Here is a 7,500-nt window from a genome sequence, read left to right as displayed (position 1 = left end):
CTGTACAAATACAGCCGCAAGTCTGAATGTTTTAAAGTTGCAGAGCACATTTTCTGATGCAAGTGTTAGCCGCCCTACGAAGCAGCCGGTGCAGGAAATCAGTGTAAATATTTTCAGTGATCGTCTCCCCCCCCCCCCTTCCCCTTTCTTCCTACACAGCCTGAACGGTACTGCGGTGTGGCATACATCAGTTACAGTTTCATGCGGTAGGCAAAGAAACCAACACACACCAGGCACACACATATACACTCACACAATCATGCGCAAAACATAGGAGCGCGTACAAACACACACACACACGTGGACGTAAACATGCGCCGTGGATTCAGGGGAGATGACTCAGACCTCTGTGACCTCTCTCTCCCAGCTTATGTGGAGATTTTCTTCCACGCTATTTTTGTGGAGCGCTGAGCAAAACTTTGTTTGTTGACAAAAGTGCTCAGACTGACACACGTGCATGCGATATTTGCAGAATTTAATTATTATCCAAATGTATACCGCGCAGCGTACTCGGTGTTCCTGGCTATGAATACTAAAGAGCTCCTCTCTTGTTACCGAGGAAATAATTCACTCGTCATCCACGTGGCCGTGGCTGATTTCTGTACTCGGTTAAAATAAATAAATAAATAAAATCAAAGATGCCCATTGGCTTTTCTTTTTATTTATTTATAATAAGGAATCTTATTGAATAACCTAACAAAGCTTAAATTACCACGTGAAAATTAACGAATAAATGCAGTTAATAATAAGAAAAAATCCATTTGCTGCCTGAAGACACCAACCAGAAAATAACAACCTTTAAAGACCACGCTAGACTGCAGTTGTTCTCCCTATGGCGTAGAATTTGAGGGACATTGTGGCCATTAAGGATGAAGGTTAAATGCACATTTTTTTCTTCTTTTTTTTTTTTCATTTTTGCCTATTAGATGTTTCACAAGATTCAAAACTTTATTGTCTGCATTTGCAAGCCAAAACCTAGAAATGTGGCTTGCATGTAGTGGACCCCACATAAAATATGAACTGGACAAAAAAGTATTCTGATGAAGTCTAACCAAGGTCCACGAGTAAGCGCTGACTGAATAGAGGATCATTTCAGCCCGTCTGCTGGTTCTGTCGTCAGTGTTGCAGTTGGAGGACGGCGTTGATCCTTTATGGACACAGAAATGTCCAAATAGCTTTTTTTTTTTTTTTTTTTTTTTTGTAATGGCGGTCTCTGTGTTTGAAAGAAATCCACTGGGGGTCTTTGTAAAGAAACGCTGAGATATTTTGGCGGCCTTTTCAAGCCGTCTATAAGTGTTGCGTAATTCACAGCGTCAAAACATCTGCACATGTGCACAAGGCTTGGTTTTGATAACCGTGCTGAAAGACAGAACACCACAGACTGACGCAGTGAATCACTGGTACGCAAAACCCCTCGCAGAGACCCAAGACACTGCAATGCATTGTAAGGATAATTAGTGGGGAGTTGGTTTGTCTTGATAAACTAAAGCAATTAGTCATGGATTTATGCTTGAACGTCCGCCGAGATGGCAGCATCGAACATCGACTCTGCATAATACTCGCCCTTGCGTACTTAACAGATGTACAGAGGCACAGGGAGACGAGGCTTGTGTTACAATAAATGCAAGTGTTGCTGTGTAGAGGACAAGATTCAGCCCGACAGCACTTTTAGGCTGGCTGACCAGATACAAGTATGACATCAACTGCGGTACTAAGGCTAAATTTGCTGTTCCAGCTGTAAGCAGGAATCTATAGGGTGGGTAATATTATCATCTTGTACTACACAATGATGCTGCTAAAATAGCTTGCTCACAAAAAAACTTTAAAAAAAAAACACAAAATGAAAAACGATTAAAGTGGCTGTAGACAACTTTTCAACCCCCCCCCCCCCGTTGTTTGCACCGCTGTTACAAAGACATCCGGATTGCTTTCGGTTTATTAGCAGCCTACCAAAGCAAGAAACAGCCATAAGAATCTCAATTTTAACTAGAAACCCTGATCTCGTTGCCATGACAAAGGCAGAGTAAAACATCCGGTAATATTAATAAGTAGGGAGGCTGTGTTGTACTTATTGATCCAGAAGAAAGAATGCCAACTAAATGTCGGTTTGGAAGCCACAGGTCCCAGGTGTTGTGTCAAACTCTGTTTCCCCCTAGCCAGAGTTCGACACAGCACCGGGACGCACCATTAACCTTTACCTAACCTTAACCTAAAACTAACCTCAACCTAACCCTAACCGTAACTTTAGCCTAACTGTAAAGTTAACCTAATGTTTACCTTAAACTAACCGTAACTGATAGCTAACCTGTTTCCATGCTGACGCTTCGTCTGGCAAGGGGGAAACAGGTTTCGACAGGGAAACAGAGTTCGATACAACACCGGAGCTCTCTCCATGGAGTGAATGCCCATCCGAGGTTCACTCTTGTTTTACCTCTGTTTCTGTCATGTTTCTATCACTCTCCCTCTTCACCTTCTTTGCCTTCTCCACCAACGGGGTTCTTTTTCTGTTGCCGGGTAGAGTTTCCACCGTCAATTCAGTTGTTCCACCATCCGCCATTGCCACTACTGACAGCTACCGATAGCGACCGGGGAAAACCAAAGCGCTATCCTCATCCTATTTTGCTTACGCATGGGTTGACTCACTTCCTTTGTGCTGTAAATCGAGCCTTCATTTTCCCACGAGGTCATGCCCGGTGGAAGACAGAATTGCATAGCAAAAGCGAGGTTTATAGGGAACCAGTCTAAACGCCGATGGTGTCATTAGTCTATAGCCATTAAACTGTGCAATCAACATTTACTTCATGATAAGTTAGAGCAACGAAAAAAGTTGTCTACTGCAGCTTTAAATAGTCCTTTAAAGCCATGACCCTTAACTGCTAAAGGGCTGCGGCTCTCTGAACCTTCTCATTAAACATGCATGCATACGATATCTGTGGCTACCTCAGAGGCCATATTAAGCACTTAAAAGTGTAACATGAATTTAACAAAAGGAAATCCATTTGCTTTGAATGGCAAAGCTTATAGTTATTTCCCTCTTCAGCAATGTTTCTAGGATTTTGATTGTAACGAATCAGTCAGTTCATATAATGTCTGCTTAAATACAAATGACAATTGAAAAAATGCTAAAGCACACATCAATGATAAGGGTCTACAGGCAGTCTCCTTCAAGTCGACAAGAATTTTAAAAAAACCCATGTAAATGACCCCTTGTGGTTATCTGTGATTGACTATTTCATCTGTTTACAAGGTTTAGCGTATCACTATAAAAGGACATTGATTTGTAGCTCAGCCCATGTAACATGAAATCACTGGCAGTGGGAGACTTGGGATACACATTGTACCTAATGATACTAAAACGTTTCTCCCTCCACACACACACACACACACAGACACACACACACACACAAACACACACCGTCTTCACCTGTTTTACCTTCTCTCCCCCGGAGAAGAGAGCTTGGAATAGATGGAAAGAAGTTGGACCAACAGGAAGTAGAACAACCCATCACCAAACAAAAAGAGAGTCCTGTATCATAAACTCAACTGAACCCCACCACCCGCCCTCAACATTACCAACTCTGTCTGCACCACCGTGGACCATATACGCTACATCTATTCCACCACCTACTGCACGTTCACCTCCACTGGACACCGCCCACTTTTAGGCAACGATTTGCAGTTGCAAGCTTTACACTGGGCGGCATGGTGGCTCAGTGGTTAGCATTGTTGCCTCACAGCAAGAAGGTCCTGGGTTCGAACCCCGGGCCGCCCCAGGTCCTTTCTGTGTGGCGTTCGCATGTTGTCCCCCGTGTCTGCCTGGGTTTCCTCCGGTTTCCTCCCACCATCAAAAAGACATGCATCTTATGGTTAATACTGCTGTCTGTGCCCCTGAGCAAGGCAGTGGAAAGAGGAACTGGAGTTGGTCCCCGGGTGCAGCATGGCAGCTGCCCACTGCTCCTATACAATAGGATGGGTTAAATGAAGAGAGTGAATTTCATTATATGTTTGTACAAATGTCAAAGTCTACTCTATTCTAGTTTACCGGCAGCGGCTGTGTGGGTGTAGCACATTAACAAAGTTCGCTTTTCTTACAGCATTTATAGAATACATAAAGCCAGACACTCGGTGTTATCAGATCTGTGTGTAGTCCTGTATATTTTCCTCTTACAAGTACATTTTATTTCTCATTTGAGAACACTTGAAGCTAGAGACTGGCTGTTTGCAGATCCCCTCTGGTTTTAAGCGTATTTAGTTTTGCTTTCTACAATCTGTACAAAAGAGGCCAGTTATCCCACATTATCTACTGTTACGTCCTGACAAAGTCATATTTCTTTTTTTTATGCAGCAGCAGAGTTGAGGGCATGCTCATGCTCTCTAAATTTAACATAAATATATATATTTTTTACAACTTTTTACATTTTTTAAAAATATCTGATATCAAATTAAATAAACCCCATACACATCAATGGGCTGGAAGTGGAGCGTGTCTCCAGCTTTATATTCCTTGGAGTCCACATCAGCGAGGACCTCTCCGGGACATCAAACAGCCAGGCCCTTGTGAAAAAGGCCCAACAACGCCTGCATTTCCTGAGGAGGCTGAGGAGCGCCCGTCTAGCTCCCCGAAATTCTCCCCAGCTTCTGCCCCTGCACCACAGAGAGCATCCTGACCAGCTGCATCTCAGTGTGATACGGCAGCTGCACATCAGTAGACCAGAAAGCTCTGCAGCGGGTCGGCAAGGCGGCCCAGCATATCACCGGTACCCAGCTCCCAGCCATAAAAGGCATTTATCACTAATGCTGCCTTCGAAGGGGTCTCAGCATCAGCAGAGATCCCACCCACCCCAACCATGGACTGTCCCCCCCTGCACTCTGGGAGGCGCTACAGGAGCCTCAGAGCCCGCACTACCAGGCTCAAAAACAGCTTCTATCCACAAGCTGTTGCCCACCTGAACCTGGCTACCCACTGAATGTCTGTGGATATTTTTAAATGTTTTGCACTCCAGCTCTTTTTTAACTTATTTTTAGCTTTTGGTCTTCATCTGTGTGTCTCTTATACTGTGTTTGTCTGTGTCTGTCTTGCACTGTTTGGCGAAGCCGCAGCCCTCATTTCATTTTCAACATGTGCCTGCACATTGTTTTTAATGACAAGAAACTGAATTGAATTGAATTGAATGGGGCGGCACGGTGGCGCAGTGCGGCACGGTGGCGCAGTGGTTAGCGCGGTCTCCTCACAGCAAGAGGGTCCTGGGTTCGAGCCCCCGGGGTAGTCCAACCTTGGTGGGTCATCCCAGGTCGTCGTCTGTGTGGAGTTTGCATGTTCTCCCCGTGTCTGTGTGGGTTTCCTCCCACAGTCCAAACACATGTAGGTCAGCTGAATCGGCCGTACTGAACTGTCCCTAGGTGTGTGTGTGTGTGTGTGTGTGTGTGTGTGTGTGTGTGTGTGTGTGTGTGTGTGTGTGTGTGTGTGTGTGTGTGTGTGTGTGTGTGTGTGTGTGTCGGCCCTGTGAAGGCCTGGCGGTCTGTCCAGGGTGTCTCCCCACCTGCCGTCCAGTGACTGCTGGGATAGGCTCCAGCATCCCCACGACCTTGAGAGCAGGAGGCTGTTTAAAGGATATAACGAGAGTAATGTTGCACAGGATAGTGTATATTAATCCCCAGTTAGCCTTTACAAATGAAGTAGAACGCACAAAAAAACTGCAGGGAACAACTTTGGTGGAACAAAGTATCGCAGCGAAAGAACCGACAAGTAAAAAGTCTTCGCCACAGTCCTCGGCAAGGGAAGGCCAAGGTGCAGCAATTAGGATTAGCGGTTTCAAAGGAAAACGTCTAACTAAACTCACGATTAGGCAACGGCAGCTTCAAAGGCCCGAGCACTTGACAGCAGTCGGTCTGTCCGTCCTGTTCATGTGTGAGAAGTCTGAGGTGCCGACGCGAGATGTGAGAGGGGTAAACATGCACGTTATGTAAGAGTGAAATCTGTCTGTCTGTTAGGAGATTATCTCCCTTCTTTCTTTCTTTTTTTTTTTTTTTGAATCCGCTGTGATTTTTCGCTCAGGTCTCTCGCAGATGCATTCGGCAATTCTGCGAGTCCTCATTTTCCAGATGCAGTTTGGCCCGCGCTCATTTGGTTTCTCAAATACGGGAGGCAAAATTACCTTGTGATGGGGTAACGGGTATCATCACTCCCAAACACTGAGCATCTTGGACACGCTTACCTGAGAGTGTCTCTTAGGGGGAGGCTGTCAGAGCCGGTCCAATGTGGCTGTGCTGACACACATGCAATACGCTGGTACACACACACACACACATATATATATATACTATATGTGTGTGTGTGTGTGTGTGTGTGTGTGTATATATATATATATATATATATAGTGTGTGTGTGTGTGTACATACACACACTATATATATATATATATATAGTGTGTGTGTGTACACACACACACTATATATATATATATATATATATATAGTGTGTGTGTGTGTGTACATACACACACTATATATATATATATATATATATATATATATATATATATATATATATATATATATATATATAGTGTGTGTGTGTGTGTGTGTGTACATACACACAGGGTGTTGTGATGCGTCTAGTGCAGCAGTGTGTAGTTGGAGGGAAGGTGCATGTGTCCTTCCTGCCCTTAGCTTACTGCCGCTGGCTAGCCTTTGTGGTGAATAGGGAAGCGTCCTAGCGTGTAAGCCTTCCCTTGCCAGTACATAGCCTCTCCTTCACCAAGACTCCTGCCACGCCTCCCCGTGGCCACACGTGGTAACTGGGGTCTTGCGGCCCCAGGCTAACTTGGCAGGGGATCTGGGAGCAGCAGTGGGCCCCAGAGATATGGTGTGCGGGCCCACCCTGGTGGACACGCCCTGGCACCTATCAACCACTGCCCCGCTGCCTTGTGGGTGAGTCTGGAAGACATAAGGCTAAGGGAGCTCACCCCAACAGAAAAGCAAGCTGTGGCGGCACGCTTCGAGGCGGTTTCCGAAAAACTGGATTTCCGGCAGCCCCCTGCAGTTGTGTGGAGGTGCCGGTCGTCTAGGGATCCCCCTTGCCATCGGAACCATCTCCTCTACAATCAAGTCATGTGGCGTTGGGAGAAGCACACCCCCCATGCCACTTTAAAAACCATCTCTGCTGTGCAGGGATCTTCTGCTATCTGAGTCCTCAAAGGACCAACAAATAGAAGAAGATGGTCATCATCGGGCACGATGGACAACCAGCAAGCAAGCAATATATATATACTATATATATATGTGTGTGTGTATGTATATGTATATATGTATATATACTATGTATGTGTATGTATGTATGTGTGTGTGTGTGTGTGTATGTATATACACACACACACACACACACACATACACATATATATACATACATACATACATATACATATGAGTCAGTGGTGGAGCAAAGCAGCAGCCCCAAATCTCTTTCACCCGGGGTTTTGTGAGTGCATCCTTGTCACCCAA

The sequence above is a fragment of the Lampris incognitus genome, chromosome 7, assembly GCF_029633865.1.
Source record: "Lampris incognitus isolate fLamInc1 chromosome 7, fLamInc1.hap2, whole genome shotgun sequence".
NCBI classification, from domain to species: Eukaryota; Metazoa; Chordata; class Actinopteri; order Lampriformes; family Lampridae; genus Lampris; species Lampris incognitus.
Note: the sequence above shows the minus strand (reverse complement) of the source record.